This window comes from Pseudophryne corroboree, chromosome 7, assembly GCF_028390025.1.
Source record: "Pseudophryne corroboree isolate aPseCor3 chromosome 7, aPseCor3.hap2, whole genome shotgun sequence".
NCBI lineage: Eukaryota > Metazoa > Chordata > Amphibia > Anura > Myobatrachidae > Pseudophryne > Pseudophryne corroboree.
Genome location: NC_086450.1, coordinates 174822777 through 174846424, shown reverse-complemented (window position 1 = coordinate 174846424; position 23648 = coordinate 174822777). Strand labels below are relative to the sequence as shown.

The window sequence follows — 23648 nt, the reverse complement described above, 5'->3', positions numbered from 1 at the left end:
TAGCTGTGTGAGTAAGATTAGCGACCCTAGTGGCCGACACAAACACCGGGCCCATCTAGGAGTGGCACTGCAGTGTCACGCAGGATGGCCCTTCCAAAAAACCCTCCCCAAACAGCACATGACGCAAAGAAAAAAAGAGGTGCAATGAGGTAGCTGTGTGAGTAAGATTAGCGACCCTAGTGGCCGACACAAACACCGGGCCCATCTAGGAGTGGCACTGCAGTGTCACGCAGGATGTCCCTTCCAAAAAACCCTCCCCAAACAGCACATGACGCAAAGAAAAAAAGAGGCGCAATGAGGTAGCTGTGTGAGTAAGATTAGCGACCCTAGTGGCCGACACAAACACCGGGCCCATCTAGGAGTGGCACTGCAGTGTCACGCAGGATGTCCCTTCCAAAAAACCCTCCCCAAACAGCACATGACGCAAAGAAAAAAAGAGGCGCAATGAGGTAGCTGACTGTGTGAGTAAGATTAGCGACCCTAGTGGCCGACACAAACACCGGGCCCATCTAGGAGTGGCACTGCAGTGTCACGCAGGATGTCCCTTCCAAAAAACCCTCCCCAATCAGCACATGATGCAAAGAAAAAGAAAAGAAAAAAGAGGTGCAAGATGGAATTGTCCTTGGGCCCTCCCACCCACCCTTATGTTGTATAAACAAAACAGGACATGCACACTTTAACCAACCCATCATTTCAGTGACAGGGTCTGCCACACGACTGTGACTGATATGACGGGTTGGTTTGGACCCCCCCCAAAAAAGAAGCAATTAATCTCTCCTTGCACAAACTGGCTCTACAGAGGCAAGATGTCCACCTCATCTTCACCCTCCGATATATCACCGTGTACATCCCCCTCCTCACAGATTATCAATTCGTCCCCACTGGAATCCACCATCTCAGCTCCCTGTGTACTTTGTGGAGGCAATTGCTGCTGGTCAATGTCTCCGCGGAGGAATTGATTATAATTCATTTTAATGAACATCATCTTCTCCACATTTTCTGGATGTAACCTCGTACGCCGATTGCTGACAAGGTGAGCGGCGGCACTAAACACTCTTTCGGAGTACACACTTGTGGGAGGGCAACTTAGGTAGAATAAAGCCAGTTTGTGCAAGGGCCTCCAAATTGCCTCTTTTTCCTGCCAGTATAAGTACGGACTGTGTGACGTGCCTACTTGGATGCGGTCACTCATATAATCCTCCACCATTCTATCAATGTTGAGAGAATCATATGCAGTGACAGTAGACGACATGTCCGTAATCGTTGTCAGGTCCTTCAGTCCGGACCAGATGTCAGCATCAGCAGTCGCTCCAGACTGCCCTGCATCACCGCCAGCGGGTGGGCTCGGAATTCTGAGCCTTTTCCTCGCACCCCCAGTTGCGGGAGAATGTGAAGGAGGAGATGTTGACAGGTCGCGTTCCGCTTGACTTGACAATTTTGTCACCAGCAGGTCTTTCAACCCCAGCAGACCTGTGTCTGCCGGAAAGAGAGATCCAAGGTAGGCTTTAAATCTAGGATCGAGCACGGTGGCCAAAATGTAGTGCTCTGATTTCAACAGATTGACCACCCGTGAATCCTTGTTAAGCGAATTAAGGGCTGCATCCACAAGTCCCACATGCCTAGCGGAATCGCTCCCTTTTAGCTCCTTCTTCAATGCCTCCAGCTTCTTCTGCAAAAGCCTGATGAGGGGAATGACCTGACTCAGGCTGGCAGTGTCTGAACTGACTTCACGTGTGGCAAGTTCAAAGGGCATCAGAACCTTGCACAACGTTGAAATCATTCTCCACTGCGCCTGAGACAGGTGCATTCCACCTACTATATCGTGCTCAATTGTATAGGCTTGAATGGCCTTTTGCTGCTCCTCCAACCTCTGAAGCATATAGAGGGTTGAATTCCACCTCGTTACCACTTCTTGCTTCAGATGATGGCAGGGCAGGTTCAGTAGTTTTTGGTGGTGCTCCAGTCTTCTGTACGTGGTGCCTGTACGCCGAAAGTGTCCCGCAATTCTTCTGGCCACCGACAGCATCTCTTGCACGCCCCTGTCGTTTTTTAAAAAATTCTGCACCACCAAATTCAAGGTATGTGCAAAACATGGGACGTGCTGGAATTTGCCCATATTTAATGCACACACAATATTGCACACACAGGAGAGTCCAATTGGGGTAAGCCATTCCGCGATGATCTTCCTCAGTTGCCGTAAGAGGTTTTCAGCTGTGTGCGTATTCTGGAAAGCGGTGATACAAAGCGTAGCCTGCCTAGGAAAGAGTTGGCGTTTGCGAGATGCTGCTACTGGTGCCGCCGCTGCTGTTCTTGCGGCGGGAGTCCATACATCTACCCAGTGGGCTGTCACAGTCATATAGTCCTGACCCTGCCCTGCTCCACTTGTCCACATGTCCGTGGTTAAGTGGACATTGGGTACAACTGCATTTTTTAGGACACTGGTGAGTCTTTTTCTGACGTCCGTGTACATTCTCGGTATCGCCTGCCTAGAGAAGTGGAACCTAGATGGTATTTGGTAACGGGGGCACACTGCCTCAATAAATTGTCTAGTTCCCTGTGAACTAACGGCGGATACCGGACGCACGTCTAACACCAACATAGTTGTCAAGGACTCAGTTATCCGCTTTGCAGTAGGATGACTGCTGTGATATTTCATCTTCCTCGCAAAGGACTGTTGAACAGTCAATTGCTTACTGGAAGTAGTACAAGTGGGCTTACGACTTCCCCTCTGGGATGACCATCGACTCCCAGCGGCAACAACAGCAGCGCCAGCAGCAGTAGGCGTTACACGCAAGGATGCATCGGAGGAATCCCAGGCAGGAGAGGACTCGTCAGAATTGCCAGTGACATGGCCTGCAGGACTATTGGCATTCCTGGGGAAGGAGGAAATTGACACTGAGGGAGTTGGTGGGGTGGTTTGCGTGAGCTTGGTTACAAGAGGAAGGGATTTACTGGTCAGTGGACTGCTTCCGCTGTCACCCAAAGTTTTTGAACTTGTCACTGACTTATTATGAATGCGCTGCAGGTGACGTATAAGGGAGGATGTTCCGAGGTGGTTAACGTCCTTACCCCTACTTATTACAGCTTGACAAAGGGAACACACGGCTTGACACCTGTTGTCCGCATTTCTGGTGAAATACCTCCACACCGAAGAGCTGATTTTTTTGGTAATTTCACCTGGCATGTCAACGGCCATATTCCTCCCACGGACAACAGGTGTCTCCCCGGGTGCCTGACTTAAACAAACCACCTCACCATCAGAATCCTCCTGGTCAATTTCCTCCCCAGCGCCAGCAACACCCATATCCTCCTCATCCTGGTGTACTTCAACACTGACATCTTCAATCTGACTATCAGGAACTGGACTGCGGGTGCTCCTTCCAGCACTTGCAGGGGGCGTGCAAATGGTGGAAGGCGCATGCTCTTCACGTCCAGTGTTGGGAAGGTCAGGCATCGCAACCGACACAATTGGACTCTCCTTGTGGATTTGGGATTTCGAAGAATGCACAGTTCTTTGCTGTGCTGCTTTTGCCAGCTTGAGTCTTTTCATTTTTCTAGCGAGAGGCTGAGTGCTTCCATCCTCATGTGAAGCTGAACCACTAGCCATGAACATAGGCCAGGGCCTCAGCCGTTCCTTGCCACTCCGTGTGGTAAATGGCATATTGGCAAGTTTACGCTTCTCCTCCGACAATTTTATTTTAGGTTTTGGAGTCCTTTTTTTACTGATATTTGGTGTTTTGGATTTGACATGCTCTGTACTATGACATTGGGCATCGGCCTTGGCAGACGACGTTGCTGGCATTTCATCGTCTCGGCCATGACTAGTGGCAGCAGCTTCAGCACGAGGTGGAAGTGGATCTTGATCTTTCCCTAATTTTGGAACCTCAACATTTTTGTTCTCCATATTTTAATAGGCACAACTAAAAGGCACCTCAGGTAAACAATGGAGATGGATGGATTGGATACTAGTATACAATTATGGATGGGCTGCCGAGTGCCGACACAGAGGTAGCCACAGCCGTGAACTACCGCACTGTACTGTGTCTGCTGCTAATATATAGACTGGTTGATAAAGAGATAGTATACTCGTAACTAGTATGTATGTATAAAGAAAGAAAAAAAAACCACGGTTAGGTGGTATATACAATTATGGACGGGCTGCCGAGTGCCGACACAGAGGTAGCCACAGCCGTGAACTACCGCACTGTACTGTGTCTGCTGCTAATATATAGACTGGTTGATAAAGAGATAGTATACTCGTAACTAGTATGTATGTATAAAGAAAGAAAAAAAAACCACGGTTAGGTGGTATATACAATTATGGACGGGCTGCCGAGTGCCGACACAGAGGTAGCCACAGCCGTGAACTACCGCACTGTACTGTGTCTGCTGCTAATATAGACTGGTTGATAAAGAGATAGTATACTCGTAACTAGTATGTATGTATAAAGAAAGAAAAAAAAACCACGGTTAGGTGGTATATACAATTATGGACGGGCTGCCGAGTGCCGACACAGAGGTAGCCACAGCCGTGAACTACCGCACTGTACTGTGTCTGCTGCTAATATATAGACTGGTTGATAAAGAGATAGTATACTCGTAACTAGTATGTATGTATAAAGAAAGAAAAAAAAACCACGGTTAGGTGGTATATACAATTATGGACGGGCTGCCGAGTGCCGACACAGAGGTAGCCACAGCCGTGAACTACCGCACTGTACTGTGTCTGCTGCTAATATAGACTGGTTGATAAAGAGATAGTATACTCGTAACTAGTATGTATGTATAAAGAAAGAAAAAAAAACCACGGTTAGGTGGTATATACAATTATGGACGGGCTGCCGAGTGCCGACACAGAGGTAGCCACAGCCGTGAACTACCGCACTGTACTGTGTCTGCTGCTAATATAGACTGGTTGATAAAGAGATAGTATACTCGTAACTAGTATGTATGTATAAAGAAAGAAAAAAAAACCACGGTTAGGTGGTATATACAATTATGGACGGGCTGCCGAGTGCCGACACAGAGGTAGCCACAGCCGTGAACTACCGCACTGTACTGTGTCTGCTGCTAATATATAGACTGGTTGATAAAGAGATAGTATACTCGTAACTAGTATGTATGTATAAAGAAAGAAAAAAAAACCACGGTTAGGTGGTATATACAATTATGGACGGGCTGCCGAGTGCCGACACAGAGGTAGCCACAGCCGTGAACTACCGCACTGTACTGTGTCTGCTGCTAATATAGACTGGTTGATAAAGAGATAGTATACTCGTAACTAGTATGTATGTATAAAGAAAGAAAAAAAAACCACGGTTAGGTGGTATATACAATTATGGACGGGCTGCCGAGTGCCGACACAGAGGTAGCCACAGCCGTGAACTACCGCACTGTACTGTGTCTGCTGCTAATATATAGACTGGTTGATAAAGAGATAGTATACTACTAATATTATATATACTGGTGGTCAGGTCACTGGTCACTAGTCACACTGGCAGTGGCACTCCTGCAGCAAAAGTGTGCACTGTTTAATTTTAATATAATATTATGTACTCCTGGCTCCTGCTATAACCTATAACTGGCACTGCAGTAGTGCTCCCCAGTCTCCCCCACAATTATAAGCTGTGTGAGCTGAGCAGTCAGACAGATATATAATATATATAGATGATGCAGCACACTGGCCTGAGTCTGAGCAGTGCACACAGATATGGTATGTGACTGACTGAGTCACTGTGTGTATCGCTTTTTTCAGGCAGAGAACGGATATATTAAATAAACTGCACTGTGTGTCTGGTGGTCACTCACTATATAATATATTATGTACTCCTGGCTCCTGCTATAACCTATAACTGGCACTGCAGTAGTGCTCCCCAGTCTCCCCCACAATTATAAGCTGTGTGAGCTGAGCAGTCAGACAGATATATATAATATTATATATAGATAATAGATGATGCAGCACACTGGCCTGAGCCTGAGCAGTGCACACAGATATGGTATGTGACTGAGTCACTGTGTGCTGTGTATCGCTTTTTTCAGGCAGAGAACGGATTATAAATAAAACTGGTGGTCACTGGTCACTATCAGCAAAACTCTGCACTGTACTGAGTACTCCTAATGCTCCCCAAAATTAGTAAATCAAGTGTCTCTCTAATCTATTCTAAACGGAGAGGACGCCAGCCACGTCCTCTCCCTATCAATCTCAATGCACGTGTGAAAATGGCGGCGACGCGCGGCTCCTTATATAGAATCCGAGTCTCGCGATAGAATCCGAGCCTCGCGAGAATCCGACAGCGTCATGATGACGTTCGGGCGCGCTCGGGTTAACCGAGCAAGGCGGGAAGATCCGAGTCGCTCGGACCCGTGAAAAAAAACATGAAGTTCTGGCGGGTTCGGATTCAGAGAAACCGAACCCGCTCATCTCTAGTATTTTGTTAGGTTTTTTTTATTTTCAGGGAGCTCTGCTGGCAACAGACTCCCTGCATCGTGGGACTGAGGGGAGAGAAGCAGCCCTACTCTCTGCAGATAGGTCCTGCTTCTTAGGCTACTGGACACCATTAGCTCCAGAGGGATCGTACACAGGATCTTACCCTTTGTCGTCCGATCCCGGAGCCGCGCCGCCGTCCCCCTCGCAGAGCCGGAAGACAGAAGCCGGGTGAAAGAAGCAAGAAGACTTCGAAATCGGCGGCAGAAGACTCCAGTCTTCACTGAGGTAGCGCACAGCACTGCAGCTGTGCACCATTGCTCCCACACTACACCCACATACTCCGGTCACTGTAAGGGTGCAGGGCGCAGGGGTGGGCGCCCTGGGCAGCAATTAGAGACCTCTTTGGCAAAAGTTTGCATAATATACAGTTGGGCACTGTATATATGTATGAGCCCCCACCAAATATTGTACATGAAAGCGGGACAGAAGCCCGCCGTCGAGGGGGCTGGGCTTCTTCCTCAGCACTCCCCAGCGCCATGTTTTTTCTCCACAGCACCGCTGAGAGGAAGCTCCCCAGCCTCTCCCCTGCAGTTACACGGTAGAAGAGGGTAAAAAGAGAGGGGGGGCACATAATTAGGCGCAAAAATCAATATAAACAGCAGCTACTGGGTTAACATTAAGTTACTGTGTTATTCCCGGGTTAATAGCGCTGGGGTGTGTGCTAGAGATGAGCGGGTTCGGTTTCTCTGAATCCGAACCCGCCGAACTTCAGCTTTTTTTACACGGGGCCGAGCAGGCTCGGATCCTCCCGCCTTGCTCGGTTAACCCGAGCGCGCCCGAACGTCATCATCCCGCTGTCGGATTCTCGCGAGGCTCGGATTCTATCGCGAGACTCGGATTCTATATAAGGAGCCGCGCGTCGCCGCCATTTTCACACGTGCATTGAGATTGATAGGGAGAGGACGTGGCTGGCGTCCTCTCCGTTTAGAGTGACTATAGTACTAGAGAGAGAGAGACACACATTTTGGGGAGCATAATATAGGAGGAGTACTACTTGCTGCTGATAGTGTGATCAGTGGCAGTGACCAGTGCCACCAGTTTAATGAATCCGTTCTCTGCCTGAAAAAAAACGATACACAGTGTGACACAGTCACACATACCATATCTGTGCTCAGCCCAGTGTGCTGCATCATATACTTATATCATTATCTGACTGCTGAGTGCTCACTGCTCACACAGCTTAATTGTGGGGGAGACTGGGGAGCAGTTATAGCAGGAGTACATATTTTAAGTACAGTGCACACTTTTGCTGCCAGAGTGCCACTGCCAGTGTGACTGACCAGTGACCACTGACCACCAGTATTGTGATTGTCTGCTGACCACCAGTATATTGTGATTGTCTGCCTGAAAAAGTTAAACACTCTTCGTGTGGTGTTTTTATAAACGCATTCTGCAGACAGTGTCCAGCAGGTCCGTCATTACATAATATATACCTGTCCGGCTGCAGTACTAGTGTGATATATATATATATATTTTAATTTTATCTCATTATCATCCAGTCTATATTAGCAGCAGACACAGTACGGTAGTCCACGGCTGTAGCTACCTCTGTGTCGGCAGTCGCTCGTCCATCCATAATTGTATACCACCTACCCGTGGTTTATTTATTTTTTCTATCTTCTTGATACTAGTAGCTTACTTTAGGAGTCTGCAGTGCTGACAGACAGTGTCCAGCAGGTCCGTCATTACATAATATATACCTGTCCGGCTGCAGTACTAGTGTGATATATATATATATATATTTTAATTTTATCTCATTATCATCCAGTCTATATTAGCAGCAGACACAGTACGGTAGTCCACGGCTGTAGCTACCTCTGTGTCGGCAGTCGCTCGTCCATCCATAATTGTATACCACCTACCCGTGGTTTATTTATTTTTTCTATCTTCTTGATACTAGTAGCTTACTTTAGGAGTCTGCAGTGCTGACAGACAGTGTCCAGCAGGTCCGTCATTACATAATATATACCTGTCCGGCTGCAGTACTAGTGTGATATATATATATATATATATTTTTTTTTTAATTTTATCTCATTATCATCCAGTCTATATTAGTAGCAGACACAGTACGGTAGTCCACGGCTGTAGCTACCTCTGTGTCGGCAGTCGCTCGTCCATCCATAATTGTATACCACCTACCCGTGGTTTATTTTTTTTTCTATCTTCTTGATACTAGTAGCTTACTTTAGGAGTCTGCAGTGCTGACAGACAGTGTCCAGCAGGTCCGTCATTACATAATATATACCTGTCCGGCTGCAGTACTAGTGTGATATATATATATATTTTAATTTTATCTCATTATCATCCAGTCTATATTAGCAGCAGACACAGTACGGTAGTCCACGGCTGTAGCTACCTCTGTGTCGGCAGTCGCTCGTCCATCCATAATTGTATACCACCTACCCGTGGTTTATTTATTTTTTCTATCTTCTTGATACTAGTAGCTTACTTTAGGAGTCTGCAGTGCTGACAGACAGTGTCCAGCAGGTCCGTCATTACATAATATATACCTGTCCGGCTGCAATACTAGTGTGATATATATATATATTTTTTAATTTTATCTCATTATCATCCAGTCTATATTAGCAGCAGACACAGTACGGTAGTCCACGGCTGTAGCTACCTCTGTGTCGGCAGTCGCTCGTCCATCCATAATTGTATACCACCTACCCGTGGTTTATTTTTTTTTTCTATCTTCTTGATACTAGTAGCTTACTTTAGGAGTCTGCAGTGCTGAGTCTGACAGACAGTGTCCAGCAGGTCCGTCATTACATAATATATACCTGTCCGGCTGCAGTACTAGTGTGATATATATATATATTTTAATTTTATCTCATTATCATCCAGTCTATATTAGCAGCAGACACAGTACGGTAGTCCACGGCTGTAGCTACCTCTGTGTCGGCAGTCGCTCGTCCATCCATAATTGTATACCACCTACCCGTGGTTTATTTATTTTTTCTATCTTCTTGATACTAGTAGCTTACTTTAGGAGTCTGCAGTGCTGACAGACAGTGTCCAGCAGGTCCGTCATTACATAATATATACCTGTCCGGCTGCAGTACTAGTGTGATATATATATATATATTTTAATTTTATCTCATTATCATCCAGTCTATATTAGCAGCAGACACAGTACGGTAGTCCACGGCTGTAGCTACCTCTGTGTCGGCAGTCGCTCGTCCATCCATAATTGTATACCACCTACCCGTGGTTTATTTTTTTTTCTATCTTCTTGATACTAGTAGCTTACTTTAGGAGTCTGCAGTGCTGACAGACAGTGTCCAGCAGGTCCGTCATTACATAATATATACCTGTCCGGCTGCAGTACTAGTGTGATATATATATATATATTTTAATTTTATCTCATTATCATCCAGTCTATATTAGCAGCAGACACAGTACGGTAGTCCACGGCTGTAGCTACCTCTGTGTCGGCAGTCGCTCGTCCATCCATAATTGTATACCACCTACCCGTGGTTTATTTATTTTTTCTATCTTCTTGATACTAGTAGCTTACTTTAGGAGTCTGCAGTGCTGACAGACAGTGTCCAGCAGGTCCGTCATTACATAATATATACCTGTCCGGCTGCAGTACTAGTGTGATATATATATATTTTAATTTTATCTCATTATCATCCAGTCTATATTAGCAGCAGACACAGTATGGTAGTCCACGGCTGTAGCTACCTCTGTGTCGGCAGTCGCTCGTCCATCCATAAGTATACTAGTATCCATCCATCTCCATTGTTTACCTGAGGTGCCTTTTAGTTGTGCCTATTAAAATATGGAGAACAAAAATGTTGAGGTTCCAAAATTAGGGAAAGATCAAGATCGACTTCCACCTCGTGCTGAAGCTGCTGCCACTAGTCATGGCCGAGACGATGAAATGCCAGCAACGTCGTCTGCCAAGGCCGATGCCCAATGTCATAGTACAGAGCATGTAAAATCCAAAACACCAAATATCAGTAAAAAAAGGACTAAAAAATCTAAAATAAAATTGTCGGAGGAGAAGCGTAAACTTGCCAATATGCCATTTACTACACGGAGTGGCAAGGAACGGCTGAGGCCCTGGCCTATGTTCATGGCTAGTGGTTCAGCTTCACATGAGGATGGGAGCACTCAGCCTCTCGCTAGAAAAATGAAAAGACTCAAGCTGGCAAAAGCACCGCAAAGAACTGTGCGTTCTTCGAAATCCCAAATCCACAAGGAGAGTCCAATTGTGTCGGTTGCGATGCCTGACCTTCCCAACACTGGACGTGAAGAGCATGCGCCTTCCACCATTTGCACGCCCCCTGCAAGTGCTGGAAGGAGCACCCGCAGTCCAGTTCCTGATAGTCAGATTGAAGATGTCAGTGTTGAAGTACACCAGGATGAGGAGGATATGGGTGTTGCTGGCGCTGGGGAGGAAATTGACAAGGAGGATTCTGATGGTGAGGTGGTTTGTTTAAGTCAGGCACCCGGGGAGACACCTGTTGTCCGTGGGAGGAATATGGCCGTTGACATGCCTGGTGAAAAATAAAATACCAAAAAAATCAGCTCTTCGGTGTGGAAGTATTTCAACAGAAATGCGGACAACATTTGTCAAGCCGTGTGTTGCCTTTGTCAAGCTGTAATAAGTAGGGGTAAGGACATTAACCACCTCGGAACATCCTCCCTTATACGTCACCTGCAGCGCATTCATAATAAGTCAGTGACAAGTTCAAAAACTTTGGGCGACAGCGGAAGCAGTCCACTGACCAGTAAATCCCTTCCTCTTGTAACCAAGCTCACGCAAACCACCCCACCAACTCCCTCAGTGTCAATTTCCTCCTTCCCCAGGAATGCCAATAGTCCTGCAGGCCATGTCACTGGCAATTCTGACGAGTCCTCTCCTGCCTGGGATTCCTCCGATGCATCCTTGCGTGTAACGCCTACTGCTGCTGGCGCTGCTGTTGTTGCTGCTGGGAGTCGATGGTCATCCCAGAGGGGAAGTCGTAAGCCCACTTTTACTACTTCCACCAAGCAATTGACTGTCCAACAGTCCTTTGCGAGGAAGATGAAATATCACAGCAGTCATCCTGCTGCAAAGCGGATAACTGAGGCCTTGACAACTATGTTGGTGTTAGACGTGCGTCCGGTATCCGCCGTTAGTTCACAGGGAACTAGACAATTTCTTGAGGTAGTGTGCCCCCGTTACCAAATACCATCTAGGTTCCACTTCTCTAGGCAGGCGATACCGAGAATGTACACGGACGTCAGAAAAAGACTCACCAGTGTCCTAAAAAATGCAGTTGTACCCAATGTCCACTTAACCACGGACATGTGGACAAGTGGAGCAGGGCAGGGTCAGGACTATATGACTGTGACAGCCCACTGGGTAGATGTATGGACTCCCGCCGCAAGAACAGCAGCGGCGGCACCAGTAGCAGCATCTCGCAAACGCCAACTCTTTCCTAGGCAGGCTACGCTTTGTATCACCGGTTTCCAGAATACGCACACAGCTGAAAACCTCTTACGGCAACTGCGGAAGTTCATCGCGGAATGGCTTACCCCAATTGGACTCTCCTGTGGATTTGTGGCATCGGACAACGCCAGCAATATTGTGTGTGCATTAAATATGGGCAAATTCCAGCACGTCCCATGTTTTGCACATACCTTGAATTTGGTGGTGCAGAATTTTTTAAAAAACGACAGGGGCGTGCAAGAGATGCTGTCGGTGGCCAGAAGAATTGCGGGACACTTTCGGCGTACAGGCACCACGTACAGAAGACTGGAGCAACACCAAAAACGCCTGAACCTGCCCTGCCATCATCTGAAGCAAGAAGTGGTAACGAGGTGGAATTCAACCCTATATATGCTTCAGAGGTTGGAGGAGCAGCAAAAGGCCATTCAAGCCTATACAATTGAGCACGATATAGGAGGTGGAATGCACCTGTCTCAAGCGCAGTGGAGAATGATTTCAACGTTGTGCAAGGTTCTGCTGCCCTTTGAACTTGCCACACGTGAAGTCAGTTCAGACACTGCGAGCCTGAGTCAGGTCATTCCCCTCATCAGGCTTTTGCAGAAGAAGCTGGAGACATTGAAGGAGGAGCTAACACGGAGCGATTCCGCTAGGCATGTGGGACTTGTGGATGGAGCCCTTAATTCGCTTAACAAGGATTCACGGGTGGTCAATCTGTTGAAATCAGATCACTACATTTTGGCCACCGTGCTCGATCCTAGATTTAAAACCTACCTTGGATCTCTCTTTCCGGCAGACACAAGTCTGCTGGGGTTCAAAGACCTGCTGGTGAGAAAATTGTCAAGTCAAGCGGAACGCGACCTATCAACATCTCCTCCTTCACATTCTCCCGCAACTGGGGGTGCGAGGAAAAGGCTCAGAATTCCGAGCCCACCCGCTGGCGGTGATGCAGGGCAGTCTGGAGCGACTGCTGATGCTGACATCTGGTCCGGACTGAAGGACCTGACAACGATTACGGACATGTCGTCTACTGTCACTGCATATGATTCTCTCCCCATTGAAAGAATGGTGGAGGATTATATGAGTGACCGCATCCAAGTAGGCACGTCAGACAGTCCGTACTTATACTGGCAGGAAAAAGAGGCAATTTGGAGGCCCTTGCACAAACTGGCTTTATTCTACCTAAGTTGCCCTCCCACAAGTGTGTACTCCGAAAGAGTGTTTAGTGCCGCCGCTCACCTTGTCAGCAATCGGCGTACGAGGTTACTTCCAGAAAATGTGGAGAAGATGATGTTCATTAAAATGAATTATAATCAATTCCTCCGTGGAGACATTGACCAGCAGCAATTGCCTCCACAAAGTACACAGGGAGCTGAGATGGTGGATTCCAGTGGGGACGAATTGATTATCTGTGAGGAGGGGGATGTACACGGTGATATATCGGAGGATGATGATGAGGTGGACATCTTGCCTCTGTAGAGCCAGTTTGTGCAAGGAGAGATTAATTGCTTCTTTTTTGGTGGGGGTCCAAACCAACCCGTCATTTCAGTCACAGTCGTGTGGCAGACCCTGTCACTGAAATGATGGGTTGGTTAAAGTGTGCATGTCCTGTTTATACAACATAAGGGTGGGTGGGAGGGCCCAAGGACAATTCCATCTTGCACCTCTTTTTTCTTTAATTTTTCTTTGCGTCATGTGCTGTTTGGGGAGTATTTTTTGGAAGGGCCATCCTGCGTGACACTGCAGTGCCACTCCTAGATGGGCCAGGTGTTTGTGTCGGCCACTAGGGTCGCTTATCTTACTCACACAGCTACCTCATTGCGCCTCTTTTTTTCTTTGCGTCATGTGCTGTTTGGGGAGTGTTTTTTGGAAGGGCCATCCTGCGTGACACTGCAGTGCCACTCCTAGATGGGCCAGGTGTTTGTGTCGGCCACTAGGGTCGCTTAGCTTACTCACACAGCTACCTCATTGCGCCTCTTTTTTTCTTTGCGTCATGTGCTGTTTGGGGAGTGTTTTTTGGAAGGGCCATCCTGCGTGACACTGCAGTGCCACTCCTAGATGGGCCAGGTGTTTGTGTCGGCCACTAGGGTCGCTTAGCTTACTCACACAGCTACCTCATTGCGCCTCTTTTTTTCTTTGCGTCATGTGCTGTTTGGGGAGTGTTTTTTGGAAGGGCCATCCTGCGTGACACTGCAGTGCCACTCCTAGATGGGCCAGGTGTTTGTGTCGGCCACTAGGGTCGCTTAGCTTACTCACACAGCTACCTCATTGCGCCTCTTTTTTTCTTTGCGTCATGTGCTGTTTGGGGAGTGTTTTTTGGAAGGGCCATCCTGCGTGACACTGCAGTGCCACTCCTAGATGGGCCAGGTGTTTGTGTCGGCCACTAGGGTCGCTTAGCTTACTCACACAGCTACCTCATTGCGCCTCTTTTTTTCTTTGCGTCATGTGCTGTTTGGGGAGTGTTTTTTGGAAGGGCCATCCTGCGTGACACTGCAGTGCCACTCCTAGATGGGCCAGGTGTTTGTGTCGGCCACTAGGGTCGCTTATCTTACTCACACAGCTACCTCATTGCGCCTCTTTTTTTCTTTGCGTCATGTGCTGTTTGGGGAGTGTTTTTTGGAAGGGCCATCCTGCGTGACACTGCAGTGCCACTCCTAGATGGGCCAGGTGTTTGTGTCGGCCACTAGGGTCGCTTATCTTACTCACACATCTACCTCATTGCGCCTCTTTTTTTCTTTGCGTCATGTGCTGTTTGGGGAGTGTTTTTTGGAAGGGCCATCCTGCGTGACACTGCAGTGCCACTCCTAGATGGGCCAGGTGTTTGTGTCGGCCACTAGGGTCGCTTATCTTACTCACACAGCTACCTCATTGCGCCTCTTTTTTTCTTTGCGTCATGTGCTGTTTGGGGAGTGTTTTTTGGAAGGGCCATCCTGCGTGACACTGCAGTGCCACTCCTAGATGGGCCAGGTGTTTGTGTCGGCCACTAGGGTCGCTTATCTTACTCACACAGCTACCTCATTGCGCCTCTTTTTTTCTTTGCGTCATGTGCTGTTTGGGGAGTGTTTTTTGGAAGGGCCATCCTGCGTGACACTGCAGTGCCACTCCTAGATGGGCCAGGTGTTTGTGTCGGCCACTATGGTCGCTTAGCTTAGTCATCCAGCGACCTCGGTGCAAATTTTAGGACTAAAAATAATATTGTGAGGTGTGAGGTATTCAGAATAGACTGAAAATGAGTGGAAATTATGGTTTTTGAGGTTAATAATACTTTGGGATCAAAATGACCCCCAAATTCTATGATTTAAGCTGTTTTTTAGTGTTTTTTGAAAAAAACACCCGAATCCAAAACACACCCGAATCCGACCAAAAAAATTCGGTGAGGTTTTGCCAAAACGCGGTCGAACCCAAAACACGGCCGCGGAACCGAACCCAAAACCAAAACACAAAACCCGAAAAATTTCAAGTGCACATCTCTAGTGTGTGCTGGCATACTCTCTCTCTGTCTCTCCAAAGGGCCTTATGGGGGAATTGTCTTCAGATGAGCATTCCCTGAGTGTGTGGTGTGTCGGTACGTGTGTGTCGACATGTCTGAGGTAAAAGGCTCCCCTAAGGAGGAGATGGAGCAAATATGTGTGTGAGAGGGTGTCTCCGTCGACAACGCCGACACCTGTTTGGATATGTGTAATTAAGTGCTAAGGTGAATTTATTGCACAAAAGATTAGAGAACAGACAGGAAATCTACCCATGTCTGTCCCTATGTCGCAGAGACCTTCAGAGTCTCTCAATGCTCACTATCCAAAATAATAGACACGGATATCGACACGGAGTCTGACTCCAGTGTCGACTACGATAATGCAAAGTTACAGCCAAAATGGCAGAAAAGTATTCAATATATGATTATTGTAATAAAAGATGATTTGCATATCACTGATGACTCATCTGTCCCTGACACAAGGGTACACATGTTTAAGGGGAAGAAAGCTCAGGTAAATTTCCCTCCTCTCATGATGAAAAAGGGCGGGAATCTCCAGACAAGAGACTGCAGTTTCCCACAAAGAATTCTCAGGGAGTATCCTTTCCCCACTAGGGCCAGGATACAGTGGCAAACGCAGGATTTGCATGAGGGGGTTTCCAGAACTGGGCGGAGCCAATCACGGGGGTGGGGACTGAGGTGACCCAGTATATGCTGGATCCGTAAAACTAGTGTGTCTGTGTGTGTGTGTGTGTATATATATACCGATGGAACCCACAGACAGGAAGCGGTGATCTGTTATTTTCATTCCTAATAAGCGTTCCTGAGTAATACTGAAAAAAACTTTCTTTATAGAGGTACCAGACTAGGTCAAGGATCACCTCATAGGAGCAGCATCCTTAAAAGGAGTGAATTATTACCTTCCTTTTATTATTTTATTATTCTTTTAGCCACTGGGGTGTGATTCTGATTATTTATATTAGAAATCACAAGAAATATAGTGGTTTATAGAAACACTATAGGCACAGAGCACTTTATATAAAAAATATTTTATATATTGGCACAATTATGGCACAAGTCACTTTATAATAGTAAGAGCATTTTTGCTGACACATCTTCCCTCTCTGCCTATGCAAATTGTGGTTTAACACCTCGCTGAGGGCGTTTATACATGGAGTAAGAGGACAAGGGAAGATGACCAATTAAAGATACCACTACAGGCACAACTTGATCATACTTCCGGTACGCATATACATATTTTTTTGGTTATACACAGATGGAAGTTTCCACACCAAAGCACTGAAGGCGCAGAGACTTTATTCCTATTGAACATTTGTATTTGTGACTCAGCGAAATATGAGTCAATAAGAGAGTCTACACTGCAGCCCCTACACGTGGGAGTGCTGTTTGGAATTGACGTGAATGGTTATGCACGAATTTTATATATTTTTTTATGTATTTATTGTAAACATTTTAGGTATTAAGCGCTCATTATACACCTTTATTGTACACGTATATATATATATATATATATATCTACACATATATATATATATATATATATATATATACACACACACACACACACACATATATATATATATACACACACACACACATACATATACACATATACATAGCATATTAAACATGCATACATATATATATATGTACACATATATATATATATATACACATGTATATATATATATATCTATATCATATGTGTGTGTGTTTATATGTATGTATGTATATACATATGTATATATGTATGCACATGTATATATATATATGTACTATAATTAAAATAAAGTAAACTTTTATTGCACTTACAAGTGCCACCAGGAAGACAGCAGGCTGCAGAGACCGCTAGACAGCCATTAATAATACTCATGCAGCAAAAAAAAAAAAAAAAAAAAAAAAAAAAATTTTTTTTTTTTTTAGTTGAGGGGGGTTTCTGGGTGCTCGGAAACCCCCCCTGGGTGCGCCACTGAGGATACGATGGGAATCTTCCCCTAGGGTGTCACGTTTGCCCAAAAGGTAGCCCTGACGTAACAGCTATTCTCGGGGATCCTGCAGATAGCGTGCACATTCTGGTACACTACTCAGACCGGCGATTGTGTCGGCATGGGTTTATAGCGCTGTGGCAGCGTGGACAGGTACCTTATCAGCAGAGATTGAGACCCTAGTATGTATATATATATATATATATATATATGTATATATAGAGATATATATATATTAAAGATGCTGTCTTAAGAGATATATATATATAAAACATGCCCAAAGAGACATGAGTCTACTGGGTCCTAGAGTCAAAGCTATGTCGATTTCTGCTTGACGTGTCCTGTAGAATATGCAATGGACAGATGATGCCGACTTAAGAGGCAAATGATGGTGCTCCTGCGGAAGCAAGGTGTCACTATTATCATGTACTTGGACGATCTCCTCATAAAAGCGAGATCAAGAGAGCAGTTGCTGAACAGCGTATCACTTTCTCTGGAAGTGTAACGGCAACACGGCTGGATTCTATATATTCCAACCGGTTCTGATTCAGTCAGACAACATCACCGCAGTGGCTCATGTAAACCGCCAAGGCGGCACAAGGAGCAGGGTGGCGATGGTAGAAGCCACCAGAATTCTTCGCTGGGCGGAGAATCACGTAAGCGCACTGTCAGCAGTGTTCATTCCGGGAGTGGACAACTGGGAAGCAGACTTCCTCAGCAGGCACGACCTCCACCCGGAAGAGTGGGGACTTCATCAAGAAGTCTTCATGCAGATTGCAAGTCGGTGGGAACTGCCACAGGTGGACATGATGGCATCCCGCCTCAACAAAAAGCTGCAGAGATATTGCGCCAGGTCAAGAGACCCTCAGGCGATAGCTGTGGACGCACTGGTGACACCGTGGGTGTTCCAGTCGGTCTAGGTATTTCCTCCTCTTCCTCTCATACCCAAGGTGCTGAGAATCATAAGAAAAAGATGAGTGAGAACAATACTCATTGTTCCGGATTGGCCAAGAAGGACTTGGTATCCAGATCTGCAAGAAATGCTCACAGAGGACCCGTGGCCTCTGCCTCTAAGACAGGACTTGTGCAACAGGGGCCCTGTCTGTTCCAAGACTTACCGCGGCTGCGTTTGACGGCATGGCGTTTGAACGCCGGATCCTAGCAGAAAAAGGCATTCCGGATGAAGTCATTCCTACGCTGATAGAGGCTAGGAAGGATGTGACGGCTTAACATTATCACCGTATATGGCGAAAATATGTTGCTTGGTGTGAGGCCAGGAATGCCCCTACGGAGGAATTCCAGCTGGGCCGTTTCCTTCACTTCCTACAGTCGGGAGTGACTTTGGGCCTTAAATTGGGTTCCATTAAGGTTCAGATTTCGGCCTTATCCATTTTCTTTAAAAAAGAACTGGCTTCTCTGCCTGAAGTTCAGACGTTTGTAAAGGGAGTGCTGCAGATTCAGCCTCCTTTTGTGCCTCCAGTGGCACCTTGGGATCTAAACGTGGTGTTGAGTTTCCTGAAATCACACTGGTTTGAACCACTCAAAACGGTGGAAGTAAAATATCTCACGTGGAAGGTGGTCATGCTATTAGCCTTGGCTTCGGCTAGGCGTGTGTCAGAATTGGCGGCTGTCACATAAAAGCACTTATCTGGTTTTCCATGCGGATAGAGCAGAATTGCGGACCCGCCCACAATTTCTGCCGAAAGTGGTTTCATCCTTTCATATAAACCAACCTATTGTGGTGCCTGTGGCTACTACTGACTTGGAGGATTCCGAGTCACTGGATGTGGTCGGGGCTTTGAAGGTTTATGTAGCCAGAACGGCTAAGGTCAGGAAAACAGAATCTTTGTTTATCCTGTATGCTTCCAACAAGCTTGGGGCGCCTGCTTCAAAGCAAACTATTGCTCGCTGGATCTGTAACACGATTCAGCAGGCTCATTCTGCGGCTGGGTTGCCGCTGCCTAAATCAGTGAAGGCCCATTCCACAAGGAAGGTGAGCTCTTCTTGGGCGGCTGCCCGAGGGGTCTCGGCATTACAGCTTTGCCGAGCGGCTACTTGGTCAGGTTCAAACACCTTTGCAAGGTTCTACAAGTTTGATACCCTGGCTGAGGAGGACCTTGTGTTTGCTCATTCGGTGCTGCAGAGTCATCCGCACTCTCCCGCCCGTTTGGGAGCTTTGGTATAATCCCCATGGTCCTTACGGAGTCCCCAGCATCCACTAGGACGTTAGAGAAAATAAGATTTTACTTACCGGTAAATCTATTTCTCGTAGTCCGTAGTGGATGCTGGGCGCCCGTCCCAAGTGCGGACTTCTTCTGCAATGCTTGTATATAGTTATTGCTTAAATAAGGGTTATGTTATAGTTGCATCAGAGTTTATCTGATGCTCTGTGATTGTTCATACTGTTAACTGGGTAAAGTTATCACAAATTATACGGTGTGATTGGTGTGGCTGGTATGAGTCTTACCCTGGATTCCCAAAATCCTTTCCTTGTACTGTCAGCTCTTCCGGGCACAGTATCTCTAACTGAGGTCTGGAGGAGGGACATAGAGGGAGGAGCCAGAGCACACCAGAATCTAAATTCTTTCTTAAAGTGCCCATGTCTCCTGCGGAGCCCGTCTATTCCCATGGTCCTTACGGAGTCCCCAGCATCCACTACGGACTACGAGAAATAGATTTACCGGTAAGTAAAATCTTATTATCATTAACAAATACGAGATTCTAATATGTCCCCTACAAATGAACTACAGATATTTACTATTTAGACCGGATTGATTATTTAAACAATAAAGGAAATAAATGGTAACCAATGTAAATTCTTTTAAGCACTGCCGTGTGCTCTTTTATTCAAATTATTTAGTCCTCTGAAAAGGTGTCCTTTAAACCGTGTATCACAGTCTTTCTTTCAGATTGCGGCGTCCCGCATATCTGTTGTATCACAAGTCTATTAGCACACAGTAACACTTGGAATAACGCTCTGATAAGTTCTTGGGGTCTTCACGGTGTGAAGGGCCTCAGGTTTAACAGCACAGAGTAGGAAAACAGAAGGGGTTCCGGACTGGCCTCTCCTCTCTCGCCCCAGCTGCCTGTGGTGCGTCTTGCTACAGCCGCCCCCCTGGGCGCCGGTTGGTCGGTCTGAGAGTAAAGCCTGTCTAAGGTTAGGGGAAACTAAGAGGGCGCTCTGCAATCAATGTAATTTGGGTGACAAAGTCAGTAGTGCCTCCAATGCGTTTCAGCCTCTATTGGGCCTTCCTCTGGGAGAAATGGTTAACTGGCTGCTTACAGATAATATACTCAGGGGCGGATTGGGACGCCGGATCAGTTTCCGGTTAGCTGGTCCCGACGTCCCCTCAGTGGCCTTCACTCACCCGTGTTGGGCCAGCTGCCAAGATTGGCAGCGTTGGGAGACCGCGCATGCGCAGGAGCTTAAGTCTCTGATGTGCTGCACAACCTCCCGGCTCCCGTCCCTCTGCATTCCCAGGCGAGGCGGTCCCCACTGCCACCGCTCTCCCTGTGTCATGGGACCGGGCTGCGGCATCTCACTGCAGCGCAGGCTTAGTGTCTGCCTGCGCTGCATGTAGGAGAATAGAGGAAGGCCCCAGGGAGAGAAGCGCGGCCGGTGCCTGCCTTAGCCCACCCACCACGCTGAATAAGTGCAGCCGAATTGCCATCTCTGTTTCCTGCAGCCACTTTCAAAAGGAACCGGCCACCATGGAGGAACCGACCCCAGCCACAGCCTAAAGGTAAATACACATCTCTCTCTCCCCCCCCACAGCTCTCCCTCCTCACTCAGATCCCCACACACAGCCCTACCCTCCTCAAACAGAGCCCCCCACAGCTCTCCCCCCACTCAGATCCCCACACACAGCCCTACCCTCCTCACACAGCCCCCCCACAGCCCTACCCTCCTCACACAGACCCCCCCTCCACAGCTCTCCCCCCCACTAAGATCCCCACACACAGCCCTACCCTCCTCACACAGACCCCCCCCCCCCACTCAGATCCCCCCAACACACCTCTCCCCCTCTTTCACTGCTCTCCCCACCATGGAGAAACCGACCCCAGCCACAACCTAAAGGTAAATACACAGCTCCCCCCCCTTCTCACACAGACACCCCCCCATGCACACTGCTCTGCCTTGCCTCTGCACTCAGATCGCACCAAACAACTCTCCTTTCCTATGTACCGTATTTTTCGGACCATAAGACGCACTTTTTCTCCCCAAAACTGTGGGGGGAAAAGTACATGCGTCTTATGGTCCGAATAATACATATGCAGAGCAATAAAAACCTTATGGAGCGCTCTCAATGCGCTGGGTGGGAGCGCACTGGGTGGGAGAGGCAGCAGTTATCGAGTGCGGGTAGCGGCGGGTCCTGTCTGCTGCTTTGCCGTCATCTGAGAGCGCGGCAGCAGAGCGCCGGCATCACGTGACTCCCCCGCTCCCTCCCCTCACCTCCTCCGAGTCCTGCTGCTGCTGCTTTGCCGTCATCTCAGAGCCCGGCATCTGATAGCGCGGCAGCAGAGCGCCGGCATCACGTGATTCCCCCGCTCCCTCCCCTCACCTCCTCCGAGTCCTCGGGCAGCGTAAACTGACAGGCTGGATGCGGGGAACCTTGTATACACAGTACATGTATAATATTTGCCACAATAAAGTGACTCCCCCCCCCCCCCCCCCCTCACCTCCTTCTTCCTCAGAGTGCTTTGGGCAGCGTAATATTTGCCGTAATAAGGTACCCATATACTACCATACAGTACTGGTATATTAGTGGTAGTAAGTGAAGAGCCATGATGAGCAATATTTCTGCTGCTTCAATTTATAATGAATGGGGATTTTTTTTTAAGTTCCTTATACTGTATGTTGTGAGGTAAAAAGGTTCTCATCTGCCTTAAAAAGCTGCTCTGTACTGTGACTATGGCTGTGCTTGTGTGACTGCCTCTGTCACACACTGTCCCAGAAAAATCTTATATTACACTATTTGGTTCAGAATATTTTTTTTCCTGTTTTCCTCCTCTAAAAACTAGGTGCGTCTTATGGTCAGGTGCGTCTTATGGTCCGAAAAATACGGGTAACTCATCGCTAAATATATTTACAGGAAGGGATGAGAGGGTCTTACCCACATGGATGGGATGGTAATGATATCCCAGCAGACGGGATGCCAACTGTCAATATACCGACAGCGGCATCCCGGCCACCAGAGTACCAGCGGGGCGAGCGTAAAGGGTCCCCTCGCAGGCTCACAACGCTTCAGGCGCGGTGGCTCACTGCGCTCGCCACAGGAAACCCACAAGTGGCAATAGCCGTGGCGAGCACTGTCAGCATTCCTGGCTGTTGTGATTTTGGCGTCGGGATCCTGACCACCGCGATATTAACTACATGCCACATGAATGTATCAGCATACAGTATGTCCCCTTGCACATACAGTAGTGGCCCGTGTTAGTTGCAGAGGGGGTCAGATGAATAGTAATTTTTTTTTTTTAAGAGGGTGGCCATGCCTCTCCATATTTTGCCACACCCCACCAGTACTTCGATCCATATCTGCTCTCCCCTGCCCTGACCCCGCCCCCTATTTAGGGCTGCTTCCAGAAAGTTCCCGGGCTGGTTTTGTATCCCAATCCGTCCCTGAATATACTAGAGCAGTGGTTCTCAAACTCGGTCCTCAGGACCCCACACAGTGCATGTTTTGCAGGTAACCCAGCAGGTGCACAGGTGTATTAATTACTCACTGACACATTTTAAAAGGTCCACAGGTGGAGCTAATTATACCACTTGCGATTCTGTGAGGAGACCTGGAAAACATGCACCGTGTGGGGTCCTGAGGACCGAGTTTGAGAACCTGTGTACTAGAGTGTGTGTGATAGGGAATATAAGCAGTAAGCGTGACTGGGCATGGACCGATGTGAATGGCAAATACCCTCTGCACGCTGCTGTGTAATTGGTGTTGCTGACTAAAAATCAATGTAATTTAATTTATAGAACAGTTTATTTGAATTTTTATAAATAGTTGTATAAACTATCCCATATACCTCCACCCCCTTCCCAACTGGCTCCCCCAAAAATATATTTGGGGCAAATTTGTAAATTGGGGGAGATAGAGGAACTAAAGTTCCTTTCCCCACTGTTTTCATTATTTTTTTTTACATTCATTTTCTCAATGATTTTTACACGTAATCCACAGTTTTATTGTACATGCGGATACATGTAGATATTAGAGAGGTATGGTTCTATTCTTTAAAACTCCGTAC

General features: G+C 47.2%; 1 protein-coding gene across 1 annotated transcript in view; it reads right to left on the bottom strand.

Annotated features, from left to right (window-relative positions):
* Nucleotides 1-23648, bottom strand: part of TMEM163 (transmembrane protein 163) — a 527822-nt gene that overhangs the window by 104725 nt on the left and 399449 nt on the right. The window lies entirely within an intron of this gene.